The sequence below is a fragment of the Corvus hawaiiensis genome, chromosome 31 (assembly GCF_020740725.1).
Source record: "Corvus hawaiiensis isolate bCorHaw1 chromosome 31, bCorHaw1.pri.cur, whole genome shotgun sequence".
Classification (NCBI taxonomy): Eukaryota; Metazoa; Chordata; class Aves; order Passeriformes; family Corvidae; genus Corvus; species Corvus hawaiiensis.
Genome location: NC_063243.1, coordinates 4603996 through 4618768, shown reverse-complemented (window position 1 = coordinate 4618768; position 14773 = coordinate 4603996).

Genomic DNA, 14773 nt, shown 5'->3' with positions numbered 1-14773 from the left:
TTGGTTCTGTGAGCTACCCTGCTTTTTGCAGAGGTGTCTTTGGTTCCAACAATGCCCTGCTGCGTCTCATGAGGAACACATTTCCATGTGGTTCCATGATTTGCCACGGTGTCATCATGGAGCCTTGTTTCTAGGAGGTTCTGTAGTGTCACAATTGTCTCCATGATGCCATGAGCCCCTGCAGTGTCACAATGGCTCCTTGCTTCCATGAGGAACACAAAAGCTTTGCATCAACACTGAGCAACAGCTGCTGAACACACCTGGGAGCATCTGCTTGCATCAAACGAGGGCTTCAAGCAGAGAAAGGCACCAGCAGCTTCCATCTGACACTGAGAGCCAGGGAAAGGACAGGGACAGAGAATTCCGTGGAAAGACTGCGAGAATTCTGCTCCCAGAGATCATTCCTGCTCACAGTGTCCCTTGTAGAAAGGGGACATGATTGCAGGCAGCCTGGACTGAGCATGTGGGGTTTGTTGTCTAGGGAACCTGCTCAGGCTTTTTCATTCTTTCCTTACAAACAGGAAAACTTCTCCTGGGCCTGTGTGCAGGCAGAGCCCTGAGGAAAGCACTTGGCACATGGTGCTGTGGGCTGGGACAGCCAGCTGCAGAGCTGAAGGGAAGAAGCCCCGCTGTGTCACAATGGCTCCTTGGCTTCATGTGCATCACCTGTGTCACCATGGTCTCCTTGATTCCATGAGGCCCCACTGGGTCACAATGGCTCCTTGGCTTCATTTGCATCACCTGTGTCACCATGGTCTCCTTGATTCCATGAGGCCCCACTGTGTCACAATGGCTCCTTGGCTTCATGTGCATCACCTGTGTCACCATGGTCTCCTTGATTCCATGAGGCCCCACTGTGTCACAATGGCTCCTTGGCTTCATGTGCATCACCTGTGTCACCATGGTCTCCTTGATTCCATGAGGCCCCACTGGGTCACAATGGCTCCTTGGCTTCATGTGCATCACCTGTGTCACCATGGTCTCCTTGATTAAATGAGGCCCCACTGTGTCACAATGGCTCCTTGGCTTCCATGTGGCCCCACTGTGTCACAATGGTCTCCTTGCTTCCATAGGTTTTCTATTGTAACAATGGACTCCTTGGTTCTGTGAGCTACCCTGCTTTTTGCACTGGTGTCTTTGGTTCCAACAAGGCCCTGCTGTGTCTCATGAGGAACACATTTCCATGTGGTTCCATGATTCCCCACGGTGTCATCATGGAGTCTTGTTTCTAGGAGGTTCTGTAGTGTCACAATTGTCTCCTTGATGCCATGAGCCCCTGCAGTGTCACAATGGCTCCTTGCTTCCATGAGGAACACAAAAGCTTTGCATCAACACTGAGCAACAGCTGCTGAACGCACCTGGGAGCATCTGCTTGCATCAAACGAGGGCTTCAAGCTGAGAATGGCAGCAGCAGCTTCCATCTGACACTGAGAGCCAGGCAAAGGACAGGGACAGAGCATTCCGTGGAAGGACTGTGAGAATTCTGCTCTCAGAGATCATTGCTGCTCACAGTATCCCTTGTAGAAAGGGGACATCATTGCAGGCAGCCTGGACTGAGCATGTGGGTTTGGTTGTCTAGGGAACCTGCTCAGGCTTTTCCATTCTTTCCTTACAAACAGGAAAACTTCTCCTGGGCCTGTGTGCAGGCAGAGCCCTGAGGAGAGCAGTTGGCACATGGTGCTGTGGGCTGGGACAGCCAGCTGCAGAGCTGAAGGGAAGAAGCCCCGCTGTGTCACAATGGCTCCTTGGCTTCATGTGCATCACCTGTGTCACCATGGTCTCCTTGATTCCATGAGGCCCCACTGTGTCACAATGGCTCCTTGGCTTCATGTGCATCACCTGTGTCACCATGGTCTCCTTGATTCCATGAGGCCCCACTGTGTCACAATGGCTCCTTGACTTCATGTGCATCACCTGTGTCACCATGGTCTCCTTGATTCCATGAGGCCCCACTGGGTCACAATGGCTCCGTGGCTTCCATGTGGCCCCACTGGGTCACAATGGTCTCCTTGCTTCCATAGGTTTTCTATTGTAACAATGGACTCCTTGGTTCTGTGAGCTACCCTGCTTTTTGCAGTGGTGTCTTTGGTTCCAACAAGGCCCTGCTGTGTCTCATGAGGAACACATTTCCATGTGGTTCCATGATTCCCCACGGTGTCACCATGGAGCCTTATTTCTAGGAGGTTCTGTACTGTCACAATTGTCTCCTTGATGCCATGACCCCTGCAGTGTCACAATGGCTCCTTGCTTCCATGAGGAACACAAAAGCTTTGCATCAACACTGAGCAACAGCTGCTGAACACACCTGGGAGCATCTGCTTGCATCAAACGAGGGCTTCAAGCAGAGAATGGCAGCAGCAGCTTCCATCTGCAACAGAGAGCCAGGGAAAGGACAGGGTCAGAGCATTCCGTGGAAGGACTGTGAGAATTCTGCTCTCAGAGATCATTGCTGCTCACAGTGTCCCTTGTAGAAAGGGGACATCATTGCAGGCAGCCTGGACTGAGCATGTGGGTTTGGTTGTCTAGGGAACCTGCTCAGGCTTTTCCATTCTTTCCTTACAAACAGGAAAACTTCTCCTGGGCCTGTGTGCAGGCAGAGCCCTGAGGAGAGCACTTGGCACATGGTGCTGTGGGCTGGGACAGCCAGCTGCAGAGCTGAAGGGAAGAAGCCCCGCTGTGTCACAATGGCTCCTTGGCTTCATGTGCATCACCTGTGTCACCATGGTCTCCTTGATTCCATGAGGCCCCACTGGGTCACAATGGCTCCTTGGCTTCATGTGCATCACCTGTGTCACAATGGTCTCCTTGATTCCATGAGGCCCCACTGGGTCACAATGGCTCCTTGGCTTCATGTGCATCACCTGTGTCACCATGGTCTCCTTGATTCCATGAGGCCCCACTGGGTCACAATGGCTCCGTGGCTTCCATGTGGCCCCACTGGGTCACAATGGTCTCCTTGCTTCCATAGGTTTTATATTGTAGCAATGGACTCCTTGGTTCTGTGAGCTACCCTGCTTTTTGCAGAGGTGTCTTTGGTTCCAACAATGCCCTGCTGCGTCTCATGAGGAACACATTTCCATGTGGTTCCATGATTTGCCACGGTGTCATCATGGAGCCTTGTTTCTAGGAGGTTCTGTAGTGTCACAATTGTCTCCATGATGCCATGAGCCCCTGCAGTGTCACAATGGCTCCTTGCTTCCATGAGGAACACAAAAGCTTTGCATCAACACTGAGCAACAGCTGCTGAACACACCTGGGAGCATCTGCTTGCATCAAACGAGGGCTTCAAGCAGAGAAAGGCACCAGCAGCTTCCATCTGACACTGAGAGCCAGGGAAAGGACAGGGACAGAGAATTCCGTGGAAAGACTGCGAGAATTCTGCTCCCAGAGATCATTCCTGCTCACAGTGTCCCTTGTAGAAAGGGGACATCATTGCAGGCAGCCTGGACTCAGCATGTGGGGTTTGTTGTCTAGGGAACCTGCTCAGGCTTTTTCATTCTTTCCTTACAAACAGGAAAACTTCTCTGGGCCTGTGTGCAGGCAGAGCCCTGAGGAAAGCACTTGGCACATGGTGCTGTGGGCTGGGACAGCCAGCTGCAGAGGTGAAGGGAAGAAGCCCCGCTGTGTCACAATGGTTCCTTGGCTTCATGTGCATCACCTGTGTCACCATGGTCTCCTTGATTCCATGAGGCCCCACTGGGTCACAATGGCTCCTTGGCTTCATGTGCATCACCTGTGTCACCATGGTCTCCTTGATTCCATGAGGCCCCACTGTGTCACAATGGCTCCTTGGCTTCATGTGCATCACCTGTGTCACCATGGTCTCCTTGATTCCATGAGGCCCCACTGTGTCACAATGGCTCCTTGGCTTCATGTGCATCACCTGTGTCACCATGGTCTCCTTGATTCCATGAGGCCCCACTGGGTCACAATGGCTCCTTGGCTTCATGTGCATCACCTGTGTCACCATGGTCTCCTTGATTAAATGAGGCCCCACTGTGTCACAATGGCTCCTTGGCTTCATGTGCATCACCTGTGTCACAATGGTCTCCTTGATTCCATGAGCCCCCACTGTGTCACAATGGCTCCTTGGCTTCATGTGCATCACCTGTGTCACCATGGTCTCCTTGATTCCATGAGGCCCCACTGTGTCACAATGGCTCCTTGGCTTCATGTGCATCACCTGTGTCACCATGGTCTCCTTGATTCCATGAGGCCCCACTGGGTCACAATGGCTCCTTGGCTTCATGTGCATCATCTGTGTCACCATGGTCTCCTTGATTCCATGAGGCCCCACTGGGTCACAATGGCTCCGTGGCTTCCATGTGGCCCCACTGGGTCACAATGGTCTCCTTGCTTCCATAGGTTTTCTATTGTAACAATGGACTCCTTGGTTCTGTGAGCTACCCTGCTTTTTGCAGAGGTGTCTTTGGTTCCAACAAGGCCCTGCTGCGTCTCATGAGGAACACATTTCCATGTGGTTCCATGATTCCCCACGGTGTCAGCATGGAGCCTTGTTTCTAGGAGGTTCTGTACTGTCACAATTGTCTCCTTGATGCCATGAGCCCCTGCAGTGTCACAATGGCTCCTTGCTTCCATGAGGAACACAAAAGCTTTGCATCAACACTGAGCAACAGCTGCTGAACACACCTGGGAGCATCTGCTTGCATCAAACGAGGGCTTCAAGCAGAGAATGGCAGCAGCAGCTTCCATCTGCAACAGAGAGCCAGGGAAAGGACAGGGACAGACAATTCTGTGGAAAGACTGCGAGAATTCTGCTCCCAGAGATCATTCCTGCTCACAGTGTCCCTTGTAGAAAGGGGACATCATTGCAGGCAGCCTGGACTGAGCATGTGGGTTTGGTTGTCTAGGGAACCTGCTCAGGCTTTTTCATTCTTTCCTTACAAACAGGACAACTTCTCCTGGGCCTGTGTGCAGGCAGAGCCCTTAGGAGAGCACTTGGCACAAGGTGCCCCGGTCTGGGACAGCCAGCTGCAGAGCTGAAGGGAAGAAGCCCCGCTGTGTCACAATGGCTCCTTGGCTTCATGTGCATCACCTGTGTCACCATGGTCTCCTTGATTCCATGAGGCCCCACTGGGTCACAATGGCTCCTTGGCTTCATGTGCATCACCTGTGTCACCATGGTCTCCTTGATTCCATGAGGCCCCACTGGGTCACAATGGCTCCTTGGCTTCATGTGCATCACCTGTGTCACCATGGTCTCCTTGATTCCATGAGGCCCCACTGGGTCACAATGGCTCCTTGGCTTCATGTGCATCACCTGTGTCACCATGGTCTCCTTGATTCCATGAGGCCCCACTGGGTCACAATGGCTCCTTGGCTTCATGTGCATCACCTGTGTCACCATGGTCTCCTTGATTCCATGAGGCCCCACTGGGTCACAATGGCTCCGTGGCTTCCATGTGGCCCCACTGGGTCACAATGGTGTCCTTACTTCCATAGTTTTCTATTGTAACAATGGACTCCTTGGTTCTGTGAGCTACCCTGCTTTTTGCAGAGGTGTCTTTGGTTCCAACAAGGCCCTGCTGTGTCTCATGAGGAACACATTTCCATGTGGTTCCATGATTCCCCACGGTGTCATCATGGAGACTTGTTTCTAGGAGGTTCTGTACTGTCACAATTGTCTCCTTGATGCCATGAGCCCCTGCAGTGTCACAATGGCTCCTTGCTTCCATGAGGAACACAAAAGCTTTGCATCAACACTGAGCAACAGCTGCTGAACGCACCTGGGAGCATCTGCTTGCATCAAACGAGGGCTTCAAGCTGAGAATGGCAGCAGCAGCTTCCATCTGACACTGAGAGCCAGGGAAAGGACAGGGACAGAGCATTCCGTGGAAGGACTGTGAGAATTCTGCTCTCAGAGATCATTCCTGCTCACAGTATCCCTTGTAGAAAGGGGACATCATTGCAGGCAGCCTGGACTGAGCATGTGGGTTTGGTTGTCTAGGGAACCTGCTCAGGCTTTTCCATTCTTTCCTTACAAACAGGAAAACTTCTCCTGGGCCTGTGTGCAGGCAGAGCCCTGAGGAGAGCACTTGGCACATGGTGCTGTGGGCTGGGACAGCCAGCTGCAGAGCTGAAGGGAAGAAGCCCCGCTGTGTCACAATGGCTCCTTGGCTTCATGTGCATCACCTGTGTCACCATGGTCTCCTTGATTCCATGAGGCCCCACTGTGTCACAATGGCTCCTTGGCTTCATGTGCATCACCTGTGTCACCATGGTCTCCTTGATTCCATGAGGCCCCACTGTGTCACAATGGCTCCTTGGCTTCATGTGCATCACCTGTGTCACCATGGTCTCCTTGATTCCATGAGGCCCCACTGGGTCACAATGGCTCCGTGGCTTCCATGTGGCCCCACTGGGTCACAATGGTCTCCTTGCTTCCATAGGTTTTCTATTGTAACAATGGACTCCTTGGTTCTGTGAGCTACCCTGCTTTTTGCAGAGGTGTCTTTGGTTCCAACAAGGCCCTGCTGCGTCTCATGAGGAACACATTTCCATGTGGTTCCATGATTCCCCACGGTGTCACCATGGAGCCTTGTTTCTAGGAGGTTCTGTACTGTCACAATTGTCTCCTTGATGCCATGAGCCCCTGCAGTGTCACAATGGCTCCTTGCTTCCATGAGGAACACAAAAGCTTTGCATCAACACTGAGCAACAGCTGCTGAACACACCTGGGAGCATCTGCTTGCATCAAAAGAGGGCTTCAAGCAGAGAATGGCAGCAGCAGCTTCCATCTGCAACAGAGAGCCAGGCAAAGGACAGGGACAGAGAATTCTGTGGAAAGACTGCGAGAATTCTGCTCCCAGACATCATTCCTGCTCACAGTGTCCCTTGTAGAAAGGGGACATCATTGCAGGCAGCCTGGACTGAGCATGTGGGTTTGGTTGTCTAGGGAACCTGCTCAGGCTTTTTCATTCTTTCCTTACAAACAGGAAAACTTCTCTGGGCCTGTGTGCAGGCAGAGCCCTGAGGAGAGTACTTGGCACATGGTGCCCCGGTCTGGGACAGCCAGCTGCAGAGCTGAAGGGAAGAAGCCCCGCTGTGTCACAATGGCTCCTTGGCTTCATGTGCATCACCTGTGTCACCATGGTCTCCTTGATTCCATGAGGCCCCACTGTGTCACAATGGCTCCTTGGCTTCATGTGCATCACCTGTGTCACCATGGTCTCCTTGATTCCATGAGGCCCCACTGTGTCACAATGGCTCCTTGGCTTCATGTGCATCACCTGTGTCACCATGGTCTCCTTGATTCCATGAGGCCCCACTGTGTCACAATGGCTCCTTGGCTTCATGTGCATCACCTGTGTCACCATGGTCTCCTTGATTCCATGAGGCCCCACTGGGTCACAATGGCTCCGTGGCTTCCATGTGGCCCCACTGGGTCACAATGGTGTCCTTGCTTCCATAGGTTTTCTATTGTAACAATGGACTCCTTGGTTCTGTGAGCTACCCTGCTTTTTGCAGAGGTGTCTTTGGTTCCAACAATGCCCTGCTGCGTCTCATGAGGAACACATTTCCATGTGGTTCCATGATTTGCCACGGTGTCATCATGGAGCCTTGTTTCTAGGAGGTTCTGTAGTGTCACAATTGTCTCCATGATCCCATGAGCCCCTGCAGTGTCACAATGGCTCCTTGCTTCCATGAGGAACACAACAGCTTTGCATCAACACTGAGCAACAGCTGCTGAACACACCTGGGAGCATCTGCTTGCATCAAACGAGGGCTTCAAGCAGAGAAAGGCACCAGCAGCTTCCATCTGACACTGAGAGCCAGGGAAAGGACAGGGACAGAGAATTCCGTGGAAAGACTGCGAAAATTCTGCTCCCAGAGATCATTCCTGCTCACAGTGTCCCTTGTAGAAAGGGGACATCATTGCAGGCAGCCTGGACTCAGCATCTGGGGTTTGTTGTCTAGGGAACCTGCTCAGGCTTTTTCATTCTTTCCTTACAAACAGGAAAACTTCTCTGGGCCTGTGTGCAGGCAGAGCCCTGAGGAAAGCACTTGGCACATGGTGCTGTGGGCTGGGACAGCCAGCTGCAGAGGTGAAGGGAAGAAGCCCCGCTGTGTCACAATGGCTCCTTGGCTTCATGTGCATCACCTGTGTCACCATGGTCTCCTTGATTCCATGAGGCCCCACTGTGTCACAATGGCTCCTTGGCTTCATGTGCATCACCTGTGTCACCATGGTCTCCTTGATTCCATGAGGCCCCACTGGGTCACAATGGCTCCTTGGCTTCATGTGGCCCCACTGAGTCACAATGGCTCCTTGCTTCCATGAGGAACAGAAAAGCTTTGCATCAACACTGAGCAACAGCTGCTGAACACACCTGGGAGCATCTGCTTGCATCAAACGAGGGCTTCAAGCAGAGAATGGCAGCAGCAGCTTCCATCTGACACTGAGAGCCAGGGAAAGGACAGGGACAGGGAATTCCGTGGAAAGACTGTGAGAATTCTGCTCCCAGAGATCATTGCTGCTCACAGTATCCCTTGTAGAAAGGGGACATCATTGCAGGCAGCCTGGACTGAGCATGTGGGTTTGGTTGTCTAGGGAACCTGCTCAGGCTTTTTCATTCTTTCCTTACAAACAGGAAAACTTCTCTGGGCCTGTGTACAGGCAGAGCCCTGAGGAGAGTACTTGGCACATGGTGCCTCGGTGTGGGACAGCCAGCTGCAGAGCTGAAGGGAAGAAGCCCCGCTGTGTCACAATGGCTCCTTGGCTTCATGTGCATCACCTGTGTCACCATGGTCTCCTTGATTCCATGAGGCCCCACTGTGTCACAATGGCTCCTTGGCTTCATGTGCATCACCTGTGTCACCATGGTCTCCTTGATTCCATGTGGCCCCACTGGGTCACAATGGTCTCCTTGCTTCCATAGGTTTTCTATTGTAGCAATGGACTCCTTGGTTCTGTGAGCTACCCTGCTTTTTGCAGAGGTGTCTTTGGTTCCAACAAGGCCCTGCTGCGTCTCATGAGGAACACATTTCCATGTGGTTCCATGATTCCCCACGGTGTCATCATGGAGTCTTGTTTCTAGGAGGTTCTGTAGTGTCACAATTGTCTCCTTGATCCCATGAGCCCCTGCAGTGTCACAATGGCTCCTTGCTTCCATGAGAAACACAAAAGCTTTGCATCAACACTGAGCAACAGCTGCTGAACACACCTGGGAGCATCTGCTTGCATCAAACGAGGGCTTCAAGCTGAGAAAGGCAGCAGCAGCTTCCATCTGCAACAGAGAGCCAGGCAAAGGACAGGGAGAGAGAATTCCGTGGAAAGACTGCGAGAATTCTGCTCCCAGACATCATTCCTGCTCACAGTGTCCCTTGTAGAAAGGGGACATCATTGCAGGCAGCCTGGATTGAGCATGTGGGTTTGGTTGTCTAGGGAACCTGCTCAGGCTTTTTCATTCTTTCCTTACAAACAGGAAAACTTCTCTGGGCCTGTGTGCAGGCAGAGCCCTGAGGAGAGCACTTGGCACATGGTGCTGTGGGCTGGGACAGCCAGCTGCAGAGGTGAAGGGAAGAAGCCCCGCTGTGTCACAATGGCTCCTTGGCTTCATGTGCATCACCTGTGTCACCATGGTCTCCTTGATTCCATGAGGCCCCACTGGGTCACAATGGCTCCTTGGCTTCATGTGCATCACCTGTGTCACCATGGTCTCCTTGATTCCATGAGGCCCCACTGTGTCACAATGGCTCCTTGGCTTCATGTGCATCACCTGTGTCACCATGGTCTCCTTGATTCCATGAGGCCCCACTGTGTCACAATGGCTCCTTGGCTTCATGTGCATCACCTGTGTCACCATGGTCTCCTTGATTCCATGAGCCCCCACTGTGTCACAATGGTCTCCTTGCTTCCATAGGTTTTCTATTGTAACAATGGACTCCTTGGTTCTGTGAGCTACCCTGCTTTTTGCAGTGGTGTCTTTGGTTCCAACAAGGCCCTGCTGTGTCTCATGAGGAACACATTTCCATGTGGTTCCATGATTCGCCACGGTGTCACCATGGAGCCTTGTTTCTAGGAGGTTCTGTACTGTCACAATTGTCTCCTTGATGCCATGACCCCTTCAGTGTCACAATGGCTCCTTGCTTCCATGAGGAACACAAAAGCTTTGCATCAACACTGAGCAACAGCTGCTGAACACACCTGGGAGCATCTGCTTGCATCAAACGAGGGCTTCAAGCAGAGAATGGCAGCAGCAGCTTCCATCTGCAACAGAGAGCCAGGGAAAGGACAGGGTCAGAGCATTCCGTGGAAGGACTGTGAGAATTCTGCTCTCAGAGATCATTGCTGCTCACAGTGTCCCTTGTAGAAAGGGGACATCATTGCAGGCAGCCTGGACTGAGCATGTGGGTTTGGTTGTCTAGGGAACCTGCTCAGGCTTTTCCATTCTTTCCTTACAAACAGGAAAACTTCTCCTGGGCCTGTGTGCAGGCAGAGCCCTGAGGAGAGCACTTGGCACATGGTGCTGTGGGCTGGGACAGCCAGCTGCAGAGCTGAAGGGAAGAAGCCCCGCTGTGTCACAATGGCTCCTTGGCTTCATGTGCATCACCTGTGTCACCATGGTCTCCTTGATTCCATGAGGCCCCACTGTGTCACAATGGCTCCTTGGCTTCATGTGCATCACCTGTGTCACCATGGTCTCCTTGATTCCATGAGGCCCCACTGGGTCACAATGGCTCCTTGGCTTCATGTGCATCACCTGTGTCACCATGGTCTCCTTGATTCCATGAGGCCCCACTGGGTCACAATGGCTCCGTGGCTTCCATGTGGCCCCACTGTGTCACAATGGTCTCCTTGCTTCCATAGGTTTTATATTGTAGCAATGGACTCCTTGGTTCTGTGAGCTACCCTGCTTTTTGCAGAGGTGTCTTTGGTTCCAACAATGCCCTGCTGCGTCTCATGAGGAACACATTTCCATGTGGTTCCATGATTTGCCACGGTGTCATCATGGAGCCTTGTTTCTAGGAGGTTCTGTAGTGTCACAATTGTCTCCATGATGCCATGAGCCCCTGCAGTGTCACAATGGCTCCTTGCTTCCATGAGGAACACAAAAGCTTTGCATCAACACTGAGCAACAGCTGCTGAACACACCTGGGAGCATCTGCTTGCATCAAACGAGGGCTTCAAGCAGAGAAAGGCACCAGCAGCTTCCATCTGACACTGAGAGCCAGGGAAAGGACAGGGACAGAGAATTCCGTGGAAAGACTGCGAGAATTCTGCTCCCAGAGATCATTCCTGCTCACAGTGTCCCTTGTAGAAAGGGGACATGATTGCAGGCAGCCTGGACTGAGCATGTGGGGTTTGTTGTCTAGGGAACCTGCTCAGGCTTTTTCATTCTTTCCTTACAAACAGGAAAACTTCTCCTGGGCCTGTGTGCAGGCAGAGCCCTGAGGAAAGCACTTGGCACATGGTGCTGTGGGCTGGGACAGCCAGCTGCAGAGCTGAAGGGAAGAAGCCCCGCTGTGTCACAATGGCTCCTTGGCTTCATGTGCATCACCTGTGTCACCATGGTCTCCTTGATTCCATGAGGCCCCACTGGGTCACAATGGCTCCTTGGCTTCATTTGCATCACCTGTGTCACCATGGTCTCCTTGATTCCATGAGGCCCCACTGTGTCACAATGGCTCCTTGGCTTCATGTGCATCACCTGTGTCACCATGGTCTCCTTGATTCCATGAGGCCCCACTGTGTCACAATGGCTCCTTGGCTTCATGTGCATCACCTGTGTCACCATGGTCTCCTTGATTCCATGAGGCCCCACTGGGTCACAATGGCTCCTTGGCTTCATGTGCATCACCTGTGTCACCATGGTCTCCTTGATTAAATGAGGCCCCACTGTGTCACAATGGCTCCTTGGCTTCCATGTGGCCCCACTGTGTCACAATGGTCTCCTTGCTTCCATAGGTTTTCTATTGTAACAATGGACTCCTTGGTTCTGTGAGCTACCCTGCTTTTTGCACTGGTGTCTTTGGTTCCAACAAGGCCCTGCTGTGTCTCATGAGGAACACATTTCCATGTGGTTCCATGATTCCCCACGGTGTCATCATGGAGTCTTGTTTCTAGGAGGTTCTGTAGTGTCACAATTGTCTCCTTGATGCCATGAGCCCCTGCAGTGTCACAATGGCTCCTTGCTTCCATGAGGAACACAAAAGCTTTGCATCAACACTGAGCAACAGCTGCTGAACGCACCTGGGAGCATCTGCTTGCATCAAACGAGGGCTTCAAGCTGAGAATGGCAGCAGCAGCTTCCATCTGACACTGAGAGCCAGGCAAAGGACAGGGACAGAGCATTCCGTGGAAGGACTGTGAGAATTCTGCTCTCAGAGATCATTGCTGCTCACAGTATCCCTTGTAGAAAGGGGACATCATTGCAGGCAGCCTGGACTGAGCATGTGGGTTTGGTTGTCTAGGGAACCTGCTCAGGCTTTTCCATTCTTTCCTTACAAACAGGAAAACTTCTCCTGGGCCTGTGTGCAGGCAGAGCCCTGAGGAGAGCAGTTGGCACATGGTGCTGTGGGCTGGGACAGCCAGCTGCAGAGCTGAAGGGAAGAAGCCCCGCTGTGTCACAATGGCTCCTTGGCTTCATGTGCATCACCTGTGTCACCATGGTCTCCTTGATTCCATGAGGCCCCACTGTGTCACAATGGCTCCTTGGCTTCATGTGCATCACCTGTGTCACCATGGTCTCCTTGATTCCATGAGGCCCCACTGTGTCACAATGGCTCCTTGACTTCATGTGCATCACCTGTGTCACCATGGTCTCCTTGATTCCATGAGGCCCCACTGGGTCACAATGGCTCCGTGGCTTCCATGTGGCCCCACTGGGTCACAATGGTCTCCTTGCTTCCATAGGTTTTCTATTGTAACAATGGACTCCTTGGTTCTGTGAGCTACCCTGCTTTTTGCAGTGGTGTCTTTGGTTCCAACAAGGCCCTGCTGTGTCTCATGAGGAACACATTTCCATGTGGTTCCATGATTCCCCACGGTGTCACCATGGAGCCTTATTTCTAGGAGGTTCTGTACTGTCACAATTGTCTCCTTGATGCCATGACCCCTGCAGTGTCACAATGGCTCCTTGCTTCCATGAGGAACACAAAAGCTTTGCATCAACACTGAGCAACAGCTGCTGAACACACCTGGGAGCATCTGCTTGCATCAAACGAGGGCTTCAAGCAGAGAATGGCAGCAGCAGCTTCCATCTGCAACAGAGAGCCAGGCAAAGGACAGGGTCAGAGCATTCCGTGGAAGGACTGTGAGAATTCTGCTCTCAGAGATCATTGCTGCTCACAGTGTCCCTTGTAGAAAGGGGACATCATTGCAGGCAGCCTGGACTGAGCATGTGGGTTTGGTTGTCTAGGGAACCTGCTCAGGCTTTTCCATTCTTTCCTTACAAACAGGAAAACTTCTCCTGGGCCTGTGTGCAGGCAGAGCCCTGAGGAGAGCACTTGGCACATGGTGCTGTGGGCTGGGACAGCCAGCTGCAGAGCTGAAGGGAAGAAGCCCCGCTGTGTCACAATGGCTCCTTGGCTTCATGTGCATCACCTGTGTCACCATGGTCTCCTTGATTCCATGAGGCCCCACTGGGTCACAATGGCTCCTTGGCTTCATGTGCATCACCTGTGTCACAATGGTCTCCTTGATTCCATGAGGCCCCACTGGGTCACAATGGCTCCTTGGCTTCATGTGCATCACCTGTGTCACCATGGTCTCCTTGATTCCATGAGGCCCCACTGGGTCACAATGGCTCCGTGGCTTCCATGTGGCCCCACTGGGTCACAATGGTCTCCTTGCTTCCATAGGTTTTATATTGTAGCAATGGACTCCTTGGTTCTGTGAGCTACCCTGCTTTTTGCAGAGGTGTCTTTGGTTCCAACAATGCCCTGCTGCGTCTCATGAGGAACACATTTCCATGTGGTTCCATGATTTGCCACGGTGTCATCATGGAGCCTTGTTTCTAGGAGGTTCTGTAGTGTCACAATTGTCTCCATGATGCCATGAGCCCCTGCAGTGTCACAATGGCTCCTTGCTTCCATGAGGAACACAAAAGCTTTGCATCAACACTGAGCAACAGCTGCTGAACACACCTGGGAGCATCTGCTTGCATCAAACGAGGGCTTCAAGCAGAGAAAGGCACCAGCAGCTTCCATCTGACACTGAGAGCCAGGGAAAGGACAGGGACAGAGAATTCCGTGGAAAGACTGCGAGAATTCTGCTCCCAGAGATCATTCCTGCTCACAGTGTCCCTTGTAGAAAGGGGACATCATTGCAGGCAGCCTGGACTCAGCATGTGGGGTTTGTTGTCTAGGGAACCTGCTCAGGCTTTTTCATTCTTTCCTTACAAACAGGAAAACTTCTCTGGGCCTGTGTGCAGGCAGAGCCCTGAGGAAAGCACTTGGCACATGGTGCTGTGGGCTGGGACAGCCAGCTGCAGAGGTGAAGGGAAGAAGCCCCGCTGTGTCACAATGGTTCCTTGGCTTCATGTGCATCACCTGTGTCACCATGGTCTCCTTGATTCCATGAGGCCCCACTGGGTCACAATGGCTCCTTGGCTTCATGTGCATCACCTGTGTCACCATGGTCTCCTTGATTCCATGAGGCCCCACTGTGTCACAATGGCTCCTTGGCTTCATGTGCATCACCTGTGTCACCATGGTCTCCTTGATTCCATGAGGCCCCACTGTGTCACAATGGCTCCTTGGCTTCATGTGCATCACCTGTGTCACCATGGTCTCCTTGATTCCATGAGGC